This window comes from Lactuca sativa, chromosome 1 (genome assembly GCF_002870075.4).
Source record: "Lactuca sativa cultivar Salinas chromosome 1, Lsat_Salinas_v11, whole genome shotgun sequence".
Classification (NCBI taxonomy): domain Eukaryota; kingdom Viridiplantae; phylum Streptophyta; class Magnoliopsida; order Asterales; family Asteraceae; genus Lactuca; species Lactuca sativa.
The window spans coordinates 196,997,472-197,016,055 of record NC_056623.2 but is presented as its reverse complement, the minus strand read 5'-3'; the positions used below and the strand labels follow the sequence as shown (position 1 = coordinate 197,016,055).

The 18,584-nt window shown below is 48.1% G+C and overlaps 52 non-coding genes across 52 annotated transcripts; all 52 read left to right on the top strand.

Annotated features, from left to right (window-relative positions):
* The first annotated feature begins 228 nt into the window (after window positions 1-228).
* Window positions 229-347, top strand: LOC128130473 (5S ribosomal RNA). The gene has a single exon (XR_008228398.1). It is a non-coding gene; the product is annotated as a 5S ribosomal RNA (ribosomal RNA).
* A 234-nt stretch (window positions 348-581) lies between these two features.
* Window positions 582-700, top strand: LOC128129662 (5S ribosomal RNA). The gene has a single exon (XR_008227583.1). It is a non-coding gene; the product is annotated as a 5S ribosomal RNA (ribosomal RNA).
* Window positions 701-933: 233 nt separating this feature from the next.
* On the top strand, window positions 934-1,052 carry LOC128131908 (5S ribosomal RNA). The gene has a single exon (XR_008229825.1). It is a non-coding gene; the product is annotated as a 5S ribosomal RNA (ribosomal RNA).
* Window positions 1,053-1,285: 233 nt separating this feature from the next.
* LOC128131907 (5S ribosomal RNA) lies at window positions 1,286-1,404 on the top strand. The gene has a single exon (XR_008229824.1). It is a non-coding gene; the product is annotated as a 5S ribosomal RNA (ribosomal RNA).
* A 239-nt stretch (window positions 1,405-1,643) lies between these two features.
* Window positions 1,644-1,762, top strand: LOC128131906 (5S ribosomal RNA). The gene has a single exon (XR_008229823.1). It is a non-coding gene; the product is annotated as a 5S ribosomal RNA (ribosomal RNA).
* Window positions 1,763-1,995: 233 nt separating this feature from the next.
* On the top strand, window positions 1,996-2,114 carry LOC128131905 (5S ribosomal RNA). The gene has a single exon (XR_008229822.1). It is a non-coding gene; the product is annotated as a 5S ribosomal RNA (ribosomal RNA).
* A 233-nt stretch (window positions 2,115-2,347) lies between these two features.
* Window positions 2,348-2,466, top strand: LOC128131904 (5S ribosomal RNA). Its single transcript, XR_008229821.1, has one exon. It is a non-coding gene; the product is annotated as a 5S ribosomal RNA (ribosomal RNA).
* Window positions 2,467-2,705: 239 nt separating this feature from the next.
* LOC128131902 (5S ribosomal RNA) lies at window positions 2,706-2,824 on the top strand. The gene has a single exon (XR_008229819.1). It is a non-coding gene; the product is annotated as a 5S ribosomal RNA (ribosomal RNA).
* A 234-nt stretch (window positions 2,825-3,058) lies between these two features.
* On the top strand, window positions 3,059-3,177 carry LOC128130509 (5S ribosomal RNA). Its single transcript, XR_008228434.1, has one exon. It is a non-coding gene; the product is annotated as a 5S ribosomal RNA (ribosomal RNA).
* Window positions 3,178-3,410: 233 nt separating this feature from the next.
* Window positions 3,411-3,529, top strand: LOC128131901 (5S ribosomal RNA). The gene has a single exon (XR_008229818.1). It is a non-coding gene; the product is annotated as a 5S ribosomal RNA (ribosomal RNA).
* Window positions 3,530-3,770: 241 nt separating this feature from the next.
* Window positions 3,771-3,889, top strand: LOC128131900 (5S ribosomal RNA). Its single transcript, XR_008229817.1, has one exon. It is a non-coding gene; the product is annotated as a 5S ribosomal RNA (ribosomal RNA).
* Window positions 3,890-4,123: 234 nt separating this feature from the next.
* Window positions 4,124-4,242, top strand: LOC128131899 (5S ribosomal RNA). The gene has a single exon (XR_008229816.1). It is a non-coding gene; the product is annotated as a 5S ribosomal RNA (ribosomal RNA).
* A 233-nt stretch (window positions 4,243-4,475) lies between these two features.
* LOC128131898 (5S ribosomal RNA) lies at window positions 4,476-4,594 on the top strand. Its single transcript, XR_008229815.1, has one exon. It is a non-coding gene; the product is annotated as a 5S ribosomal RNA (ribosomal RNA).
* Window positions 4,595-4,827: 233 nt separating this feature from the next.
* LOC128129510 (5S ribosomal RNA) lies at window positions 4,828-4,946 on the top strand. Its single transcript, XR_008227431.1, has one exon. It is a non-coding gene; the product is annotated as a 5S ribosomal RNA (ribosomal RNA).
* Window positions 4,947-5,178: 232 nt separating this feature from the next.
* On the top strand, window positions 5,179-5,297 carry LOC128131897 (5S ribosomal RNA). The gene has a single exon (XR_008229814.1). It is a non-coding gene; the product is annotated as a 5S ribosomal RNA (ribosomal RNA).
* A 234-nt stretch (window positions 5,298-5,531) lies between these two features.
* LOC128131896 (5S ribosomal RNA) lies at window positions 5,532-5,650 on the top strand. The gene has a single exon (XR_008229813.1). It is a non-coding gene; the product is annotated as a 5S ribosomal RNA (ribosomal RNA).
* Window positions 5,651-5,883: 233 nt separating this feature from the next.
* Window positions 5,884-6,002, top strand: LOC128131895 (5S ribosomal RNA). The gene has a single exon (XR_008229812.1). It is a non-coding gene; the product is annotated as a 5S ribosomal RNA (ribosomal RNA).
* A 240-nt stretch (window positions 6,003-6,242) lies between these two features.
* LOC128131894 (5S ribosomal RNA) lies at window positions 6,243-6,361 on the top strand. Its single transcript, XR_008229811.1, has one exon. It is a non-coding gene; the product is annotated as a 5S ribosomal RNA (ribosomal RNA).
* Window positions 6,362-6,595: 234 nt separating this feature from the next.
* LOC128131893 (5S ribosomal RNA) lies at window positions 6,596-6,714 on the top strand. The gene has a single exon (XR_008229810.1). It is a non-coding gene; the product is annotated as a 5S ribosomal RNA (ribosomal RNA).
* Window positions 6,715-6,947: 233 nt separating this feature from the next.
* Window positions 6,948-7,066, top strand: LOC128131891 (5S ribosomal RNA). The gene has a single exon (XR_008229808.1). It is a non-coding gene; the product is annotated as a 5S ribosomal RNA (ribosomal RNA).
* Window positions 7,067-7,299: 233 nt separating this feature from the next.
* On the top strand, window positions 7,300-7,418 carry LOC128129509 (5S ribosomal RNA). Its single transcript, XR_008227411.1, has one exon. It is a non-coding gene; the product is annotated as a 5S ribosomal RNA (ribosomal RNA).
* A 232-nt stretch (window positions 7,419-7,650) lies between these two features.
* On the top strand, window positions 7,651-7,769 carry LOC128131890 (5S ribosomal RNA). The gene has a single exon (XR_008229807.1). It is a non-coding gene; the product is annotated as a 5S ribosomal RNA (ribosomal RNA).
* A 234-nt stretch (window positions 7,770-8,003) lies between these two features.
* Window positions 8,004-8,122, top strand: LOC128131889 (5S ribosomal RNA). The gene has a single exon (XR_008229806.1). It is a non-coding gene; the product is annotated as a 5S ribosomal RNA (ribosomal RNA).
* A 233-nt stretch (window positions 8,123-8,355) lies between these two features.
* LOC128131888 (5S ribosomal RNA) lies at window positions 8,356-8,474 on the top strand. Its single transcript, XR_008229805.1, has one exon. It is a non-coding gene; the product is annotated as a 5S ribosomal RNA (ribosomal RNA).
* A 240-nt stretch (window positions 8,475-8,714) lies between these two features.
* LOC128131887 (5S ribosomal RNA) lies at window positions 8,715-8,833 on the top strand. Its single transcript, XR_008229804.1, has one exon. It is a non-coding gene; the product is annotated as a 5S ribosomal RNA (ribosomal RNA).
* A 234-nt stretch (window positions 8,834-9,067) lies between these two features.
* LOC128131886 (5S ribosomal RNA) lies at window positions 9,068-9,186 on the top strand. The gene has a single exon (XR_008229803.1). It is a non-coding gene; the product is annotated as a 5S ribosomal RNA (ribosomal RNA).
* Window positions 9,187-9,419: 233 nt separating this feature from the next.
* On the top strand, window positions 9,420-9,538 carry LOC128131885 (5S ribosomal RNA). Its single transcript, XR_008229802.1, has one exon. It is a non-coding gene; the product is annotated as a 5S ribosomal RNA (ribosomal RNA).
* A 233-nt stretch (window positions 9,539-9,771) lies between these two features.
* LOC128129506 (5S ribosomal RNA) lies at window positions 9,772-9,890 on the top strand. Its single transcript, XR_008227403.1, has one exon. It is a non-coding gene; the product is annotated as a 5S ribosomal RNA (ribosomal RNA).
* A 233-nt stretch (window positions 9,891-10,123) lies between these two features.
* LOC128131884 (5S ribosomal RNA) lies at window positions 10,124-10,242 on the top strand. Its single transcript, XR_008229801.1, has one exon. It is a non-coding gene; the product is annotated as a 5S ribosomal RNA (ribosomal RNA).
* Window positions 10,243-10,475: 233 nt separating this feature from the next.
* Window positions 10,476-10,594, top strand: LOC128131883 (5S ribosomal RNA). The gene has a single exon (XR_008229800.1). It is a non-coding gene; the product is annotated as a 5S ribosomal RNA (ribosomal RNA).
* Window positions 10,595-10,827: 233 nt separating this feature from the next.
* Window positions 10,828-10,946, top strand: LOC128131882 (5S ribosomal RNA). Its single transcript, XR_008229799.1, has one exon. It is a non-coding gene; the product is annotated as a 5S ribosomal RNA (ribosomal RNA).
* Window positions 10,947-11,179: 233 nt separating this feature from the next.
* On the top strand, window positions 11,180-11,298 carry LOC128130623 (5S ribosomal RNA). Its single transcript, XR_008228546.1, has one exon. It is a non-coding gene; the product is annotated as a 5S ribosomal RNA (ribosomal RNA).
* A 239-nt stretch (window positions 11,299-11,537) lies between these two features.
* Window positions 11,538-11,656, top strand: LOC128131152 (5S ribosomal RNA). The gene has a single exon (XR_008229083.1). It is a non-coding gene; the product is annotated as a 5S ribosomal RNA (ribosomal RNA).
* Window positions 11,657-11,890: 234 nt separating this feature from the next.
* LOC128130748 (5S ribosomal RNA) lies at window positions 11,891-12,009 on the top strand. The gene has a single exon (XR_008228671.1). It is a non-coding gene; the product is annotated as a 5S ribosomal RNA (ribosomal RNA).
* Window positions 12,010-12,251: 242 nt separating this feature from the next.
* Window positions 12,252-12,370, top strand: LOC128131880 (5S ribosomal RNA). The gene has a single exon (XR_008229797.1). It is a non-coding gene; the product is annotated as a 5S ribosomal RNA (ribosomal RNA).
* A 233-nt stretch (window positions 12,371-12,603) lies between these two features.
* LOC128130747 (5S ribosomal RNA) lies at window positions 12,604-12,722 on the top strand. Its single transcript, XR_008228670.1, has one exon. It is a non-coding gene; the product is annotated as a 5S ribosomal RNA (ribosomal RNA).
* A 232-nt stretch (window positions 12,723-12,954) lies between these two features.
* LOC128130472 (5S ribosomal RNA) lies at window positions 12,955-13,073 on the top strand. The gene has a single exon (XR_008228397.1). It is a non-coding gene; the product is annotated as a 5S ribosomal RNA (ribosomal RNA).
* A 233-nt stretch (window positions 13,074-13,306) lies between these two features.
* LOC128129661 (5S ribosomal RNA) lies at window positions 13,307-13,425 on the top strand. Its single transcript, XR_008227582.1, has one exon. It is a non-coding gene; the product is annotated as a 5S ribosomal RNA (ribosomal RNA).
* A 232-nt stretch (window positions 13,426-13,657) lies between these two features.
* LOC128131879 (5S ribosomal RNA) lies at window positions 13,658-13,776 on the top strand. Its single transcript, XR_008229796.1, has one exon. It is a non-coding gene; the product is annotated as a 5S ribosomal RNA (ribosomal RNA).
* Window positions 13,777-14,009: 233 nt separating this feature from the next.
* LOC128131878 (5S ribosomal RNA) lies at window positions 14,010-14,128 on the top strand. Its single transcript, XR_008229795.1, has one exon. It is a non-coding gene; the product is annotated as a 5S ribosomal RNA (ribosomal RNA).
* Window positions 14,129-14,376: 248 nt separating this feature from the next.
* LOC128131877 (5S ribosomal RNA) lies at window positions 14,377-14,495 on the top strand. The gene has a single exon (XR_008229793.1). It is a non-coding gene; the product is annotated as a 5S ribosomal RNA (ribosomal RNA).
* A 233-nt stretch (window positions 14,496-14,728) lies between these two features.
* LOC128131876 (5S ribosomal RNA) lies at window positions 14,729-14,847 on the top strand. Its single transcript, XR_008229792.1, has one exon. It is a non-coding gene; the product is annotated as a 5S ribosomal RNA (ribosomal RNA).
* A 233-nt stretch (window positions 14,848-15,080) lies between these two features.
* On the top strand, window positions 15,081-15,199 carry LOC128131875 (5S ribosomal RNA). Its single transcript, XR_008229791.1, has one exon. It is a non-coding gene; the product is annotated as a 5S ribosomal RNA (ribosomal RNA).
* Window positions 15,200-15,432: 233 nt separating this feature from the next.
* LOC128131874 (5S ribosomal RNA) lies at window positions 15,433-15,551 on the top strand. The gene has a single exon (XR_008229790.1). It is a non-coding gene; the product is annotated as a 5S ribosomal RNA (ribosomal RNA).
* A 240-nt stretch (window positions 15,552-15,791) lies between these two features.
* On the top strand, window positions 15,792-15,910 carry LOC128131873 (5S ribosomal RNA). The gene has a single exon (XR_008229789.1). It is a non-coding gene; the product is annotated as a 5S ribosomal RNA (ribosomal RNA).
* A 234-nt stretch (window positions 15,911-16,144) lies between these two features.
* On the top strand, window positions 16,145-16,263 carry LOC128130786 (5S ribosomal RNA). Its single transcript, XR_008228709.1, has one exon. It is a non-coding gene; the product is annotated as a 5S ribosomal RNA (ribosomal RNA).
* Window positions 16,264-16,496: 233 nt separating this feature from the next.
* LOC128131871 (5S ribosomal RNA) lies at window positions 16,497-16,615 on the top strand. Its single transcript, XR_008229788.1, has one exon. It is a non-coding gene; the product is annotated as a 5S ribosomal RNA (ribosomal RNA).
* A 239-nt stretch (window positions 16,616-16,854) lies between these two features.
* On the top strand, window positions 16,855-16,973 carry LOC128131870 (5S ribosomal RNA). Its single transcript, XR_008229787.1, has one exon. It is a non-coding gene; the product is annotated as a 5S ribosomal RNA (ribosomal RNA).
* Window positions 16,974-17,207: 234 nt separating this feature from the next.
* LOC128131868 (5S ribosomal RNA) lies at window positions 17,208-17,326 on the top strand. Its single transcript, XR_008229785.1, has one exon. It is a non-coding gene; the product is annotated as a 5S ribosomal RNA (ribosomal RNA).
* Window positions 17,327-17,560: 234 nt separating this feature from the next.
* On the top strand, window positions 17,561-17,679 carry LOC128131867 (5S ribosomal RNA). The gene has a single exon (XR_008229784.1). It is a non-coding gene; the product is annotated as a 5S ribosomal RNA (ribosomal RNA).
* A 234-nt stretch (window positions 17,680-17,913) lies between these two features.
* Window positions 17,914-18,032, top strand: LOC128129503 (5S ribosomal RNA). Its single transcript, XR_008227395.1, has one exon. It is a non-coding gene; the product is annotated as a 5S ribosomal RNA (ribosomal RNA).
* Window positions 18,033-18,265: 233 nt separating this feature from the next.
* LOC128131866 (5S ribosomal RNA) lies at window positions 18,266-18,384 on the top strand. Its single transcript, XR_008229783.1, has one exon. It is a non-coding gene; the product is annotated as a 5S ribosomal RNA (ribosomal RNA).
* The last annotated feature ends 200 nt before the right edge of the window (window positions 18,385-18,584 follow it).

Genomic DNA, 18,584 nt, shown 5'->3' with positions numbered 1-18,584 from the left:
TTTCGTTGTCCGTTTGCGTTTTTTTTAGATTTTACGTGCGGTTTTTTTGCTTTTTTTCCTTTCTTTCTTGCTATTTCTATGCTCGGGTGCCCTCCGGTTCATGGTTGATGCTTTTCGTAATTTTGGAACGGAGCCGATCGGTCACGTGGGTCCCACGCCCCGCGTACCAAAACAAAGGAGGTTCTGCGTCTTGTAACACATAAAAACAATAAACATGGATAGTATTTCGGGTGCGATCATACCAGCACTAATGCACCGGATCCCATCAGAACTCCGCAGTTAAGCGTGCTTGGGTGAGAGTAGTACTAGGATGGGTGACCCCTTGGGAAGTCCTCGTGTTGCACCCCCCCCTTTATCGTTGTCCGTTTGCGTTTTTTTAGATTTTACGTGCGGTTTTTTTTGCTTTTTTTCCTTTCTTTCTTGCTATTTTTATGCTCGGGTGCCCTCCGGTTCATGGTTGATGCTTTTCGTATTTTTGGAACGGAGCCGATCGGTTACGTGGGTCCCACGCCCCGCGTACCAAAACAAAGGAGGTTCTGCGTCTTGTAACACATAAAAACAATAAACATGGTTAGTATTTCGGGTGCGATCATACCAGCACTAATGCACCGGATCCCATCAGAACTCCGCAGTTAAGCGTGCTTGGGCGAGAGTAGTACTAGGATGGGTGACCCCTTGGGAAGTCCTCGTATTGCACCCCCCTTTTTCGTTGTCCGTTTGCGTTTTTTTAGATTTTACGTGCGGTTTTTTTTGCTTTTTTTTCCTTTCTTTCTTGCTATTTCTATGCTCGGGTGCCCTCCGGTTCATGGTTGATGCTTTTCGTATTTTTGGAACGGAGCCGATCGGTCACGTGGGTCCCACGCCCCGCGTACCAAAACAAGGGAGGTTCTGCGTCTTGTAACACATAAAAACAATAAACATGGATAGTATTTCGGGTGCGATCATACCAGCACTAATGCACCGGATCCCATCAGAACTCCGCAGTTAAGCGTGCTTGGGCGAGAGTAGTACTAGGATGGGTGACCCCCTGGGAAGTCCTCGTGTTGCACCCCCGTTTTTCGTTGTCCGTTTGCGTTTTTTTAGATTTTACGTGCGGTTTTTTTTTGCTTTTTTTCCTTTCTTTCTTGCTATTTCTATGCTCGGGTACCCTCCGGTACATGGTTGATGCTTTTCGTATTTTTGGAACGGAGCCGATCGGTCACGTGGGTCCCACGCCCCGCGTACCAAAACAAAGGAGGTTCTGCGTCTTGTAACACATAAAAACAATAAACATGGACAGTATTTCGGGTGCGATCATACCAGCACTAATGCACCGGATCCCATCAGAACTCCGCAGTTAAGCGTGCTTGGGCGAGAGTAGTACTAGGATGGGTGACCCCCTGGGAAGTCCTCGTGTTGCACCCCCCCCCCCCCTTTTTCGTTGTCCGTTTGCGTTTTTTTAGATTTTACGTGCGGTTTTTTTTGCTTTTTTTCCTTTCTTTCTTGCTATTTCTATGCTCGGGTGCCCTCCGGTTCATGGTTGATGCTTTTTGTATTTTTGGAACGGAGCCGATCGGTCACGTGGGTCCCACGCCCCGCGTACCAAAACAAAGGAGGTTCTGCGTCTTGTAACACATAAAAACAATAAACATGGATACTATTTCGGGTGCGATCATACCAGCACTAATGCACCGGATCCCATCAGAACTCCGCAGTTAAGCGTGCTTGGGCGAGAGTAGTACTAGGATGGGTGACCCCCTGGGAAGTCCTCGTGTTGCACCCCCCCTTTTTCGTTGTCCGTTTGCGTTTTTTTAGATTTTACGTGCGGTTTTTTTTGCTTTTTTTCCTTTCTTTCTTGCTATTTCTATGCTCGGGTGCCCTCCGGTTCATGGTTGATGCTTTTCGTATTTTTGGAACGGAGCCGATCGGTCACGTGGGTCCCACGCCCCGCGTACCAAAACAAGGGAGGTTCTGCGTCTTGTAACACATAAAAACAATAAACATGGATAGTATTTCGGGTGCGATCATACCAGCACTAATGCACCGGATCCCATCAGAACTCCGCAGTTAAGCGTGCTTGGGCGAGAGTAGTACTAGGATGGGTGACCCCCTGGGAAGTCCTCGTGTTGCACCCCCGTTTTTCGTTGTCCGTTTGCGTTTTTTTAGATTTTACGTGCGGTTTTTTTTTGCTTTTTTTCCTTTCTTTCTTGCTATTTCTATGCTCGGGTGCCCTCCGGTACATGGTTGATGCTTTTCGTATTTTTGGAACGGAGCCGATCGGTCACGTGGGTCCCACGCCCCGCGTACCAAAACAAAGGAGGTTCTGCGTCTTGTAACACATAAAAACAATAAACATGGACAGTATTTCGGGTGCGATCATACCAGCACTAATGCACCGGATCCCATCAGAACTCCGCAGTTAAGCGTGCTTGGGCGAGAGTAGTACTAGGATGGGTGACCCCCTGGGAAGTCCTCGTGTTGCACCCCCCCCCCCCCTTTTTCGTTGTCCGTTTGCGTTTTTTTAGATTTTACGTGCGGTTTTTTTTGCTTTTTTTCCTTTCTTTCTTGCTATTTCTATGCTCGGGTGCCCTCCGGTTCATGGTTGATGCTTTTTGTATTTTTGGAACGGAGCCGATCGGTCACGTGGGTCCCACGCCCCGCGTACCAAAACAAAGGAGGTTCTGCGTCTTGTAACACATAAAAACAATAAACATGGATACTATTTCGGGTGCGATCATACCAGCACTAATGCACCGGATCCCATCAGAACTCCGCAGTTAAGCGTGCTTGGGCGAGAGTAGTACTAGGATGGGTGACCCCCTGGGAAGTCCTCGTGTTGCACCCCCCCTTTTTCGTTGTCCGTTTGCGTTTTTTTAGATTTTACGTGCGGTTTTTTTTTGCTTTTTTTCCTTTCTTTCTTGCTATTTCTATGCTCGGGTGCCCTCCGGTTCATGGTTGATGCTTTTCGTATTTTTGGAACGGAGCCGATCGGTCACGTGGGTCCCACGCCCCGCGTACCAAAACAAAGGAGGTTCTGCGTCTTGTAACACATAAAAACAATAAACATGGATGGTATTTCGGGTGCGATCATACCAGCACTAATGCACCGGATCCCATCAGAACTCCGCAGTTAAGCGTGCTTGGGCGAGAGTACTACTAGGATGGGTGACCCCCTGGGAAGTCCTCGTGTTGCACCCCCGTTTTTCGTTGTCCGTTTGCGTTTTTTTAGATTTTACGTGCGGTTTTTTTTTGCTTTTTTTCCTTTCTTTCTTGCTATTTCTATGCTCGGGTGCCCTCCGGTACATGGTTGATGCTTTTCGTATTTTTGGAACGGAGCCGATCGGTCACGTGGGTCCCACGCCCCGCGTACCAAAACAAAGGAGGTTCTGCGTCTTGTAACACATAAAAACAATAAACATGGACAGTATTTCGGGTGCGATCATACCAGCACTAATGCACCGGATCCCATCAGAACTCCGCAGTTAAGCGTGCTTGGGCGAGAGTAGTACTAGGATGGGTGACCCCCTGGGAAGTCCTCGTGTTGCACCCCCCCCCCCCCCCTTTTTCGTTGTCCGTTTGCGTTTTTTTAGATTTTACGTGCGGTTTTTTTTGCTTTTTTTCCTTTCTTTCTTGCTATTTCTATGCTCGGGTGCCCTCCGGTTCATGGTTGATGCTTTTTGTATTTTTGGAACGGAGCCGATCGGTCACGTGGGTCCCACGCCCCGCGTACCAAAACAAAGGAGGTTCTGCGTCTTGTAACACATAAAAACAATAAACATGGATACTATTTCGGGTGCGATCATACCAGCACTAATGCACCGGATCCCATCAGAACTCCGCAGTTAAGCGTGCTTGGGCGAGAGTAGTACTAGGATGGGTGACCCCCTGGGAAGTCCTCGTGTTGCACCCCCCCTTTTTCGTTGTCCGTTTGCGTTTTTTTAGATTTTACGTGCGGTTTTTTTTTGCTTTTTTTCCTTTCTTTCTTGCTATTTCTATGCTCGGGTGCCCTCCGGTTCATGGTTGATGCTTTTCGTATTTTTGGAACGGAGCCGATCGGTCACGTGGGTCCCACGCCCCGCGTACCAAAACAAAGGAGGTTCTGCGTCTTGTAACACATAAAAACAATAAACATGGATAGTATTTCGGGTGCGATCATACCAGCACTAATGCACCGGATCCCATCAGAACTCCGCAGTTAAGCGTGCTTGGGCGAGAGTAGTACTAGGATGGGTGACCCCCTGGGAAGTCCTCGTGTTGCACCCCCGTTTTTCGTTGTCCGTTTGCGTTTTTTTAGATTTTACGTGCGGTTTTTTTTTGCTTTTTTTCCTTTCTTTCTTGCTATTTCTATGCTCGGGTGCCCTCTGGTACATGGTTGATGCTTTTCGTATTTTTGGAACGGAGCCGATCGGTCACGTGGGTCCCACGCCCCGAGTACCAAAACAAAGGAGGTTCTGCGTCTTGTAAAACATAAAAACAATAAACATGGAAAGTATTTCGGGTGCGATCATACCAGCACTAATGCACCGGATCCCATCAGAACTCCGCAGTTAAGCGTGCTTGGGCGAGAGTAGTACTAGGATGGGTGACCCCCTGGGAAGTCCTCGTGTTGCACCCCCCCTTTTTCGTTGTCCGTTTGCGTTTTTTTAGATTTTACGTGCGGTTTTTTTTGCTTTTTTTCCTTGCTTTCTTGCTATTTCTATGCTCGGGTGCCCTCCGGTTCATGGTTGATGCTTTTTGTATTTTTGGAACGGAGCCGATCGGTCACGTGGGTCCCACGCCCCGCGTACCAAAACAAAGGAGGTTCTGCGTCTTGTAACACATAAAAACAATAAACATGGATACTATTTCGGGTGCGATCATACCAGCACTAATGCACCGGATCCCATCTGAACTCCGCAGTTAAGCGTGCTTGGGCGAGAGTAGTACTAGGATGGGTGACCCCCTGGGAAGTCCTCGTGTTGCACCCCCCTTTTTCGTTGTCCGTTTGCGTTTTTTTAGATTTTACGTGCGGTTTTTTTTGCTTTTTTTTCTTTCTTTCTTGCTATTTCTATGCTCGGGTGCCCTCCGGTTCATGGTTGATGCTTTTTGTATTTTTGGAACGGAGCCGATCGGTCACGTGGGTCCCACGCCCCGCGTACCAAAACAAAGGAGGTTCTGCGTCTTGTAACACATAAAAACAATAAACATGGATACTATTTCGGGTGCGATCATACCAGCACTAATGCACCGGATCCCATCAGAACTCCGCAGTTAAGCGTGCTTGGGCGAGAGTAGTACTAGGATGGGTGACCCCCTGGGAAGTCCTCGTGTTGCACCCCCCCTTTTTCGTTGTCCGTTTGCGTTTTTTTAGATTTTACGTGCGGTTTTTTTTTGCTTTTTTTCCTTTCTTTCTTGCTATTTCTATGCTCGGGTGCCCTCCGGTTCATGGTTGATGCTTTTCGTATTTTTGGAACGGAGCCGATCGGTCACGTGGGTCCCACGCCCCGCGTACCAAAACAAAGGAGGTTCTGCGTCTTGTAACACATAAAAACAATAAACATGGATGGTATTTCGGGTGCGATCATACCAGCACTAATGCACCGGATCCCATCAGAACTCCGCAGTTAAGCGTGCTTGGGCGAGAGTAGTACTAGGATGGGTGACCCCCTGGGAAGTCCTCGTGTTGCACCCCCGTTTTTCGTTGTCCGTTTGCGTTTTTTTAGATTTTACGTGCGGTTTTTTTTTGCTTTTTTTCCTTTCTTTCTTGCTATTTCTATGCTCGGGTGCCCTCCGGTACATGGTTGATGCTTTTCGTATTTTTGGAACGGAGCCGATCGGTCACGTGGGTCCCACGCCCCGCGTACCAAAACAAAGGAGGTTCTGCGTCTTGTAACACATAAAAACAATAAACATGGACAGTATTTCGGGTGCGATCATACCAGCACTAATGCACCGGATCCCATCAGAACTCCGCAGTTAAGCGTGCTTGGGCGAGAGTAGTACTAGGATGGGTGACCCCCTGGGAAGTCCTCGTGTTGCACCCCCCCCCCCCCCTTTTTCGTTGTCCGTTTGCGTTTTTTTAGATTTTACGTGCGGTTTTTTTTGCTTTTTTTCCTTTCTTTCTTGCTATTTCTATGCTCGGGTGCCCTCCGGTTCATGGTTGATGCTTTTTGTATTTTTGGAACGGAGCCGATCGGTCACGTGGGTCCCACGCCCCGCGTACCAAAACAAAGGAGGTTCTGCGTCTTGTAACACATAAAAACAATAAACATGGATACTATTTCGGGTGCGATCATACCAGCACTAATGCACCGGATCCCATCAGAACTCCGCAGTTAAGCGTGCTTGGGCGAGAGTAGTACTAGGATGGGTGACCCCCTGGGAAGTCCTCGTGTTGCACCCCCCATTTTTCGTTGTCCGTTTGCGTTTTTTTAGATTTTACGTGCGGTTTTTTTTTGCTTTTTTTCCTTTCTTTCTTGCTATTTCTATGCTCGGGTGCCCTCCGGTTCATGGTTGATGCTTTTCGTATTTTTGGAACGGAGCCGATCGGTCACGTGGGTCCCACGCCCCGCGTACCAAAACAAAGGAGGTTCTGCGTCTTGTAACACATAAAAACAATAAACATGGATAGTATTTCGGGTGCGATCATACCAGCACTAATGCACCGGATCCCATCAGAACTCCGCAGTTAAGCGTGCTTGGGCGAGAGTAGTACTAGGATGGGTGACCCCCTGGGAAGTCCTCGTGTTGCACCCCCGTTTTTCGTTGTCCGTTTGCGTTTTTTTAGATTTTACGTGCGGTTTTTTTTTGCTTTTTTTCCTTTCTTTCTTGCTATTTCTATGCTCGGGTGCCCTCTGGTACATGGTTGATGCTTTTCGTATTTTTGGAACGGAGCCGATCGGTCACGTGGGTCCCACGCCCCGAGTACCAAAACAAAGGAGGTTCTGCGTCTTGTAAAACATAAAAACAATAAACATGGAAAGTATTTCGGGTGCGATCATACCAGCACTAATGCACCGGATCCCATCAGAACTCCGCAGTTAAGCGTGCTTGGGCGAGAGTAGTACTAGGATGGGTGACCCCCTGGGAAGTCCTCGTGTTGCACCCCCCCTTTTTCGTTGTCCGTTTGCGTTTTTTTAGATTTTACGTGCGGTTTTTTTTGCTTTTTTTCCTTGCTTTCTTGCTATTTCTATGCTCGGGTGCCCTCCGGTTCATGGTTGATGCTTTTTGTATTTTTGGAACGGAGCCGATCGGTCACGTGGGTCCCACGCCCCGCGTACCAAAACAAAGGAGGTTCTGCGTCTTGTAACACATAAAAACAATAAACATGGATACTATTTCGGGTGCGATCATACCAGCACTAATGCACCGGATCCCATCTGAACTCCGCAGTTAAGCGTGCTTGGGCGAGAGTAGTACTAGGATGGGTGACCCCCTGGGAAGTCCTCGTGTTGCACCCCCCTTTTTCGTTGTCCGTTTGCGTTTTTTTAGATTTTACGTGCGGTTTTTTTTGCTTTTTTTTCTTTCTTTCTTGCTATTTCTATGCTCGGGTGCCCTCCGGTTCATGGTTGATGCTTTTTGTATTTTTGGAACGGAGCCGATCGGTCACGTGGGTCCCACGCCCCGCGTACCAAAACAAAGGAGGTTCTGCGTCTTGTAACACATAAAAACAATAAACATGGATACTATTTCGGGTGCGATCATACCAGCACTAATGCACCGGATCCCATCAGAACTCCGCAGTTAAGCGTGCTTGGGCGAGAGTAGTACTAGGATGGGTGACCCCCTGGGAAGTCCTCGTGTTGCACCCCCCCTTTTTCGTTGTCCGTTTGCGTTTTTTTAGATTTTACGTGCGGTTTTTTTTTGCTTTTTTTCCTTTCTTTCTTGCTATTTCTATGCTCGGGTGCCCTCCGGTTCATGGTTGATGCTTTTCGTATTTTTGGAACGGAGCCGATCGGTCACGTGGGTCCCACGCCCCGCGTACCAAAACAAAGGAGGTTCTGCGTCTTGTAACACATAAAAACAATAAACATGGATGGTATTTCGGGTGCGATCATACCAGCACTAATGCACCGGATCCCATCAGAACTCCGCAGTTAAGCGTGCTTGGGCGAGAGTAGTACTAGGATGGGTGACCCCCTGGGAAGTCCTCGTGTTGCACCCCCGTTTTTCGTTGTCCGTTTGCGTTTTTTTAGATTTTACGTGCGGTTTTTTTTTGCTTTTTTTCCTTTCTTTCTTGCTATTTCTATGCTCGGGTGCCCTCCGGTACATGGTTGATGCTTTTCGTATTTTTGGAACGGAGCCGATCGGTCACGTGGGTCCCACGCCCCGCGTACCAAAACAAAGGAGGTTCTGCGTCTTGTAACACATAAAAACAATAAACATGGACAGTATTTCGGGTGCGATCATACCAGCACTAATGCACCGGATCCCATCAGAACTCCGCAGTTAAGCGTGCTTGGGCGAGAGTAGTACTAGGATGGGTGACCCCCTGGGAAGTCCTCGTGTTGCACCCCCCCCCCCCCCTTTTTCGTTGTCCGTTTGCGTTTTTTTAGATTTTACGTGCGGTTTTTTTTGCTTTTTTTCCTTTCTTTCTTGCTATTTCTATGCTCGGGTGCCCTCCGGTTCATGGTTGATGCTTTTTGTATTTTTGGAACGGAGCCGATCGGTCACGTGGGTCCCACGCCCCGCGTACCAAAACAAAGGAGGTTCTGCGTCTTGTAACACATAAAAACAATAAACATGGATACTATTTCGGGTGCGATCATACCAGCACTAATGCACCGGATCCCATCAGAACTCCGCAGTTAAGCGTGCTTGGGCGAGAGTAGTACTAGGATGGGTGACCCCCTGGGAAGTCCTCGTGTTGCACCCCCCATTTTTCGTTGTCCGTTTGCGTTTTTTTAGATTTTACGTGCGGTTTTTTTTTGCTTTTTTTCCTTTCTTTCTTGCTATTTCTATGCTCGGGTGCCCTCCGGTTCATGGTTGATGCTTTTCGTATTTTTGGAACGGAGCCGATCGGTCACGTGGGTCCCACGCCCCGCGTACCAAAACAAAGGAGGTTCTGCGTCTTGTAACACATAAAAACAATAAACATGGATAGTATTTCGGGTGCGATCATACCAGCACTAATGCACCGGATCCCATCAGAACTCCGCAGTTAAGCGTGCTTGGGCGAGAGTAGTACTAGGATGGGTGACCCCCTGGGAAGTCCTCGTGTTGCACCCCCGTTTTTCGTTGTCCGTTTGCGTTTTTTTAGATTTTACGTGCGGTTTTTTTTTGCTTTTTTTCCTTTCTTTCTTGCTATTTCTATGCTCGGGTGCCCTCTGGTACATGGTTGATGCTTTTCGTATTTTTGGAACGGAGCCGATCGGTCACGTGGGTCCCACGCCCCGAGTACCAAAACAAAGGAGGTTCTGCGTCTTGTAAAACATAAAAACAATAAACATGGAAAGTATTTCGGGTGCGATCATACCAGCACTAATGCACCGGATCCCATCAGAACTCCGCAGTTAAGCGTGCTTGGGCGAGAGTAGTACTAGGATGGGTGACCCCCTGGGAAGTCCTCGTGTTGCACCCCCCCTTTTTCGTTGTCCGTTTGCGTTTTTTTAGATTTTACGTGCGGTTTTTTTTGCTTTTTTTCCTTGCTTTCTTGCTATTTCTATGCTCGGGTGCCCTCCGGTTCATGGTTGATGCTTTTTGTATTTTTGGAACGGAGCCGATCGGTCACGTGGGTCCCACGCCCCGCGTACCAAAACAAAGGAGGTTCTGCGTCTTGTAACACATAAAAACAATAAACATGGATACTATTTCGGGTGCGATCATACCAGCACTAATGCACCGGATCCCATCTGAACTCCGCAGTTAAGCGTGCTTGGGCGAGAGTAGTACTAGGATGGGTGACCCCCTGGGAAGTCCTCGTGTTGCACCCCCCTTTTTCGTTGTCCGTTTGCGTTTTTTTAGATTTTACGTGCGGTTTTTTTTTGCTTTTTTTCCTTTCTTTCTTGCTATTTCTATGCTCGGGTGCCCTCCGGTTCATGGTTGATGCTTTTCGTATTTTTGGAACGGAGCCGATCGGTCACGTGGGTCCCACGCCCCGCGTACCAAAACAAAGGAGGTTCTGCGTCTTGTAACACATAAAAACAATAAACATGGATAGTATTTCGGGTGCGATCATACCAGCACTAATGCACCGGATCCCATCAGAACTCCGCAGTTAAGCGTGCTTGGGCGAGAGTAGTACTAGGATGGGTGACCCCCTGGGAAGTCCTCGTGTTGCACCCCCGTTTTTCGTTGTCCGTTTGCGTTTTTTTAGATTTTACGTGCTGTTTTTTTTTGATTTTTTTCCTTTCTTTCTTGCTATTTCTATGCTCGGGTGCCCTCCGGTACATGGTTGATGCTTTTCGTATTTTTGGAACGGAGCCGATCGGTCACGTGGCTCCCACGCCCCGCGTACCAAAACAAAGGAGGTTCTGCGTCTTGTAAAACATAAAAACAATAAACATGGACAGTATTTCGGGTGCGATCATACCAGCACTAATGCACCGGATCCCATCAGAACTCCGCAGTTAAGCGTGCTTGGGCGAGAGTAGTACTAGGATGGGTGACCCCCTGGGAAGTCCTCGTGTTGCACCCCCGTTTTTCGTTGTCCGTTTGCGTTTTTTTAGATTTTACGTGCGGTTTTTTTTTGCTTTTTTTGCTTTCTTTCTTGCTATTTCTATGCTCGGGTGCCCTCTGGTACATGGTTGATGCTTTTCGTATTTTTGGAACGGAGCCGATCGGTCACGTGGGTCCCACGCCCCGAGTACCAAAACAAAGGAGGTTCTGCGTCTTGTAAAACATAAAAACAATAAACATGGAAAGTATTTCGGGTGCGATCATACCAGCACTAATGCACCGGATCCCATCAGAACTCCGCAGTTAAGCGTGCTTGGGCGAGAGTAGTACTAGGATGGGTGACCCCCTGGGAAGTCCTCGTGTTGCACCCCCCCTTTTTCGTTGTCCGTTTGCGTTTTTTTAGATTTTACGTGCGGTTTTTTTTGCTTTTTTTCCTTGCTTTCTTGCTATTTCTATGCTCGGGTGCCCTCCGGTTCATGGTTGATGCTTTTTGTATTTTTGGAACGGAGCCGATCGGTCACGTGGGTCCCACGCCCCGCGTACCAAAACAAAGGAGGTTCTGCGTCTTGTAACACATAAAAACAATAAACATGGATAGTATTTCGGGTGCGATCATACCAGCACTAATGCACCGGATCCCATCAGAACTCCGCAGTTAAGCGTGCTTGGGCGAGAGTAGTACTAGGATGGGTGACCCCCTGGGAAGTCCTCATGTTGCACCCCCCCTTTTTTCTTTGTCCGTTTGCGTTTTTTTAGATTTTACGTGCGGTTTTTTTTTTTTTGCTTTTTTTCCTTTCTTTCTTGCTATTTCTATGCTCGGGTGCCCTCCGGTTCATGGTTGATGCTTTTCGTATTTTTGGAACGGAGCCGATCGGTCACGTGGGTCCCACGCCCCGCGTACCAAAACAAAGGAGGTTCTGCGTCTTGTAACACATAAAAACAATAAACATGCATAGTATTTCGGGTGCGATCATACCAGCACTAATGCACCGTATCCCATCAGAACTCCGCAGTTAAGCGTGCTTGGGCCAGAGTAGTACTAGGATGGGTGACCCCCTGGGAAGTCCTCGTGTTGAACCCCCCCCTTTTTCGTTGTCCGTTTGCGTTTTTTTAGATTTTACGTGCGGTTTTTTTTGCTTTTTTTCCGTTCTTTCTTGCTATTTCTATGCTCGGGTGCCCTCCGGTTCATGGTTGATGCTTTTCGTATTTTTGGAACGGAGCCGATCGGTCACGTGGGTCCCACGCCCCGCGTACCAAAACAAAGGAGGTTCTGCGTCTAGTAACACATAAAAACAATAAACATGGATAGTATTTCGGGTGCGATCATACCAGCACTAATGCACCGGATCCCATCAGAACTCCGCAGTTAAGCGTGCTTGGGCGAGAGTAGTACTAGGATGGGTGACCCCCTGGCAAGTCCTCGTGTTGCACCCCCCCCCCCCCCCTTTTTCGTTGTCCGTTTGCGTTTTTTTTAGATTTTACGTGCGGTTTTTTTTGCTTTTTTTCCTTTCTTTCTTGCTATTTCTATGCTCGGGTGCCCTCCGGTTCATGGTTGATGCTTTTTGTATTTTTGGAACGGAGCCGATCGGTCACGTGGGTCCCACGCCCCGCGTACCAAAACAAAGGAGGTTCTGCGTCTTGTAACACATAAAAACAATAAACATGGATACTATTTCGGGTGCGATCATACCAGCACTAATGCACCGGATCCCATCAGAACTCCGCAGTTAAGCGTGCTTGGGCGAGAGTAGTACTAGGATGGGTGACCCCCTGGGAAGTCCTCGTGTTGCACCCCCCCTTTTTCGTTGTCCGTTTGCGTTTTTTTAGATTTTACGTGCGGTTTTTTTTGCTTTTTTTCCGTTCTTTCTTGCTATTTCGATGCTCGGGTGCCCTCCGGTTCATGGTTGATGCTTTTCGTATTTTTGGAACGGAGCCGATCGGTCACGTGGGTCCCACGCCCCGCGTACCAAAACAAAGGAGGTTCTGCGTCTAGTAACACATAAAAACAATAAACAAGGATAGTATTTCGGGTGCGATCATACCAGCACTAATGCACCGGATCCCATCAGAACTCCGCAGTTAAGCGTGCTTGGGCGAGAGTAGTACTAGGATGGGTGACCCCCTGGCAAGTCCTCGTGTTGCACCCCCCTTTTTCGTTGTCCGTTTGCGTTTTTTTTAGATTTTACGTGCGGTTTTTTTGCTTTTTTTCCTTTCTTTCTTGCTATTTCTATGCTCGGGTGCCCTCCGGTTCATGGTTGATGCTTTTCGTAATTTTGGAACGGAGCCGATCGGTCACGTGGGTCCCACGCCCCGCGTACCAAAACAAAGGAGGTTCTGCGTCTTGTAACACATAAAAACAATAAACATGGATAGTATTTCGGGTGCGATCATACCAGCACTAATGCACCGGATCCCATCAGAACTCCGCAGTTAAGCGTGCTTGGGTGAGAGTAGTACTAGGATGGGTGACCCCTTGGGAAGTCCTCGTGTTGCACCCCCCCTTTATCGTTGTCCGTTTGCGTTTTTTTAGATTTTACGTGCGGTTTTTTTTGCTTTTTTTCCTTTCTTTCTTGCTATTTTTATGCTCGGGTGCCCTCCGGTTCATGGTTGATGCTTTTCGTATTTTTGGAACGGAGCCGATCGGTTACGTGGGTCCCACGCCCCGCGTACCAAAACAAAGGAGGTTCTGCGTCTTGTAACACATAAAAACAATAAACATGGTTAGTATTTCGGGTGCGATCATACCAGCACTAATGCACCGGATCCCATCAGAACTCCGCAGTTAAGCGTGCTTGGGCGAGAGTAGTACTAGGATGGGTGACCCCTTGGGAAGTCCTCGTATTGCACCCCCCTTTTTCGTTGTCCGTTTGCGTTTTTTTAGATTTTACGTGCGGTTTTTTTTGCTTTTTTTCCTTTCTTTCTTGCTATTTCTATGCTCGGGTGCCCTCCGGTTCATGGTTGATGCTTTTCGTATTTTTGGAACGGAGCCGATCGGTCACGTGGGTCCCACGCCCCGCGTACCAAAACAAGGGAGGTTCTGCGTCTTGTAACACATAAAAACAATAAACATGGATAGTATTTCGGGTGCGATCATACCAGCACTAATGCACCGGATCCCATCAGAACTCCGCAGTTAAGCGTGCTTGGGCGAGAGTAGTACTAGGATGGGTGACCCCCTGGGAAGTCCTCGTGTTGCACCCCCGTTTTTCGTTGTCCGTTTGCGTTTTTTTAGATTTTACGTGCGGTTTTTTTTTGCTTTTTTTCCTTTCTTTCTTGCTATTTCTATGCTCGGGTGCCCTCCGGTACATGGTTGATGCTTTTCGTATTTTTGGAACGGAGCCGATCGGTCACGTGGGTCCCACGCCCCGCGTACCAAAACAAAGGAGGTTCTGCGTCTTGTAACACATAAAAACAATAAACATGGACAGTATTTCGGGTGCGATCATACCAGCACTAATGCACCGGATCCCATCAGAACTCCGCAGTTAAGCGTGCTTGGGCGAGAGTAGTACTAGGATGGGTGACCCCCTGGGAAGTCCTCGTGTTGCACCCCCCCCCCCCCCCCCCCCCTTTTTCGTTGTCCGTTTGCGTTTTTTTAGATTTTACGTGCGGTTTTTTTTTGCTTTTTTTCCTTTCTTTCTTGCTATTTCTATGCTCGGGTGCCCTCCGGTTCATGGTTGATGCTTTTTGTATTTTTGGAACGGAGCCGATCGGTCACGTGGGTCCCACGCCCCGCGTACCAAAACAAAGGAGGTTCTGCGTCTTGTAACACATAAAAACAATAAACATGGATACTATTTCGGGTGCGATCATACCAGCACTAATGCACCGGATCCCATCAGAACTCCGCAGTTAAGCGTGCTTGGGCGAGAGTAGTACTAGGATGGGTGACCCCCTGGGAAGTCCTCGTGTTGCACCCCCCCTTTTTCGTTGTCCGTTTGCGTTTTTTTAGATTTTACGTGCGGTTTTTTTTGCTTTTTTTCCTTTCTTTCTTGCTATTTCTATGCTCGGGTGCCCTCCGGTTCATGGTTGATGCTTTTCGTATTTTTGGAACGGAGCCGATCGGTCACGTGGGTCCCACGCCCCGCGTACCAAAACAAGGGAGGTTCTGCGTCTTGTAACACATAAAAACAATAAACATGGATAGTATTTCGGGTGCGATCATACCAGCACTAATGCACCGGATCCCATCAGAACTCCGCAGTTAAGCGTGCTTGGGCGAGAGTAGTACTAGGATGGGTGACCCCCTGGGAAGTCCTCGTGTTGCACCCCCGTTTTTCGTTGTCCGTTTGCGTTTTTTTAGATTTTACGTGCGGTTTTTTTTTGCTTTTTTTCCTTTCTTTCTTGCTATTTCTATGCTCGGGTGCCCTCCGGTTCATGGTTGATGCTTTTCGTATTTTTGGAACGGAGCCGATCGGTCACGTGGGTCCCACGCCCCGCGTACCAAAACAAGGGAGGTTCTGCGTCTTGTAACACATAAAAACAATAAACATGGATAGTATTTCGGGTGCGATCATACCAGCACTAATGCACCGGATCCCATCAGAACTCCGCAGTTAAGCGTGCTTGGGCGAGAGTAGTACTAGGATGGGTGACCCCCTGGGAAGTCCTCGTGTTGCACCCCCGTTTTTCGTTGTCCGTTTGCGTTTTTTTAGATTTTACGTGCGGTTTTTTTTTGCTTTTTTTCCTTTCTTTCTTGCTATTTCTATGCTCGGGTGCCCTCCGGTACATGGTTGATGCTTTTCGTATTTTTGGAACGGTGCCGATCGGTCACGTGGGTCCCACGCCCCGCGTACCAAAACAAAGGAGGTTCTGCGTCTTGTAACACATAAAAACAATAAACATGGACAGTATTTCGGGTGCGATCATACCAGCACTAATGCACCGGATCCCATCAGAACTCCGCAGTTAAGCGTGCTTGGGCGAGAGTAGTACTAGGATGGGTGACCCCCTGGGAAGTCCTCGTGTTGCACCCCCCCCCCCCCCTTTTTCGTTGTCCGTTTGCGTTTTTTTAGATTTTACGTGCGGTTTTTTTTGCTTTTTTTCCTTTCTTTCTTGCTATTTCTATGCTCGGGTGCCCTCCGGTTCATGGTTGATGCTTTTTGTATTTTTGGAACGGAGCCGATCGGTCACGTGGGTCCCACGCCCCGCGTACCAAAACAAAGGAGGTTCTGCGTCTTGTAACACATAAAAACAATAAACATGGATACTATTTCGGGTGCGATCATACCAGCACTAATGCACCGGATCCCATCAGAACTCCGCAGTTAAGCGTGCTTGGGCGAGAGTAGTACTAGGATGGGTGACCCCCTGGGAAGTCCTCGTGTTGCACCCCCCCTTTTTCGTTGTCCGTTTGCGTTTTTTTAGATTTTACGTGCGGTTTTTTTTTGCTTTTTTTCCTTTCTTTCTTGCTATTTCTATGCTCGGGTGCCCTCCGGTTCATGGTTGATGCTTTTCGTATTTTTGGAACGGAGCCGATCGGTCACGTGGGTCCCACGCCCCGCGTACCAAAACAAAGGAGGTTCTGCGTCTTGTAACACATAAAAACAATAAACATGGATGGTATTTCGGGTGCGATCATACCAGCACTAATGCACCGGATCCCATCAGAACTCTGCAGTTAAGCGTGCTTGGGCGAGAGTACTACTAGGATGGGTGACCCCCTGGGAAGTCCTCGTGTTGCACCCCCGTTTTTCGTTGTCCGTTTGCGTTTTTTTAGATTTTACGTGCGGTTTTTTTTTGCTTTTTTTCCTTTCTTTCTTGCTATTTCTATGCTCGGGTGCCCTCCGGTACATGGTTGATGCTTTTCGTATTTTTGGAACGGAGCCGATCGGTCACGTGGGTCCCACGCCCCGCGTACCAAAACAAAGGAGGTTCTGCGTCTTGTAACACATAAAAACAATAAACATGGACAGTATTTCGGGTGCGATCATACCAGCACTAATGCACCGGATCCCATCAGAACTCCGCAGTTAAGCGTGCTTGGGCGAGAGTAGTACTAGGATGGGTGACCCCCTGGGAAGTCCTCGTGTTGCACCCCCCCCCCCCCTTTTTCGTTGTCCGTTTGCGTTTTTTTAGATTTTACGTGCGGTTTTTTTTGCTTTTTTTCCTTTCTTTCTTGCTATTTCTATGCTCGGGTGCCCTCCGGTTCATGGTTGATGCTTTTTGTATTTTTGGAACGGAGCCGATCGGTCACGTGGGTCCCACGCCCCGCGTACCAAAACAAAGGAGGTTCTGCGTCTTGTAACACATAAAAACAATAAACATGGATACTATTTCGGGTGCGATCATACCAGCACTAATGCACCGGATCCCATCAGAACTCCGCAGTTAAGCGTGCTTGGGCGAGAGTAGTACTAGGATGGGTGACCCCCTGGGAAGTCCTCGTGTTGCACCCCCCCTTTTTCGTTGTCCGTTTGCGTTTTTTTAGATTTTACGTGCGGTTTTTTTTTGCTTTTTTTCCTTTCTTTCTTGCTATTTCTATGCTCGGGTGCCCTCCGGTTCATGGTTGATGCTTTTCGTATTTTTGGAACGGAGCCGATCGGTCACGTGGGTCCCACGCCCCGCGTACCAAAACAAAGGAGGTTCTGCGTCTTGTAACACATAAAAACAATAAACATGGATAGTATTTCGGGTGCGATCATACCAGCACTAATGCACCGGATCCCATCAGAACTCCGCAGTTAAGCGTGCTTGGGCGAGAGTAGTACTAGGATGGGTGACCCCCTGGGAAGTCCTCGTGTTGCACCCCCGTTTTTCGTTGTCCGTTTGCGTTTTTTTAGATTTTACGTGCGGTTTTTTTTTTGCTTTTTTTCCTTTCTTTCTTGCTATTTCTATGCTCGGGTGCCCTCTGGTACATGGTTGATGCTTTTCGTATTTTTGGAACGGAGCCGATCGGTCACGTGGGTCCCACGCCCCGAGTACCAAAACAAAGGAGGTTCTGCGTCTTGTAAAACATAAAAACAATAAACATGGAAAGTATTTCGGGTGCGATCATACCAGCACTAATGCACCGGATCCCATCAGAACTCCGCAGTTAAGCGTGCTTGGGCGAGAGTAGTACTAGGATGGGTGACCCCCTGGGAAGTCCTCGTGTTGCACCCCCCCCTTTTTCGTTGTCCGTTTGCGTTTTTTTAGATTTTACGTGCGGTTTTTTTTGCTTTTTTTCCTTGCTTTCTTGCTATTTCTATGCTCGGGTGCCCTCCGGTTCATGGTTGATGCTTTTTGTATTTTTGGAACGGAGCCGATCGGTCACGTGGGTCCCACGCCCCGCGTACCAAAACAAAGGAGGTTCTGCGTCTTGTAACACATAAAAACAATAAACATGGATACTATTTCGGGTGCGATCATACCAGCACTAATGCACCGGATCCCATCTGAACTCCGCAGTTAAGCGTGCTTGGGCGAGAGTAGTACTAGGATGGGTGACCCCCTGGGAAGTCCTCGTGTTGCACCCCCCTTTTTCGTTGTCCGTTTGCGTTTTTTTAGATTTTACGTGCGGTTTTTTTTTGCTTTTTTTCCTTTCTTTCTTGCTATTTCTATGCTCGGGTGCCCTCCGGTTCATGGTTGATGCTTTTCGTATTTTTGGAACGGAGCCGATCGGTCACGTGGGTCCCACGCCCCGCGTACCAAAACAAAGGAGGTTCTGCGTCTTGTAACACTTAAAAACAATAAACATGGATAGTATTTCGGGTGCGATCATACCAGCACTAATGCACCGGATCCCATCAGAACTCCGCAGTTAAGCGTGCTTGGGCGAGAGTAGTACTAGGATGGGTGACCCCCTGGGAAGTCCTCGTGTTGCACCCCCGTTTTTTGTTGTCCGTTTGCGTTTTTTTAGATTTTACGTGCTGTTTTTTTTTGATTTTTTTCCTTTCTTTCTTGCTATTTCTATGCTCGGGTGCCCTCCGGTACATGGTTGATGCTTTTCGTATTTTTGGAACGGAGCCGATCGGTCACGTGGCTCCCACGCCCCGCGTACCAAAACAAAGGAGGTTCTGCGTCTTGTA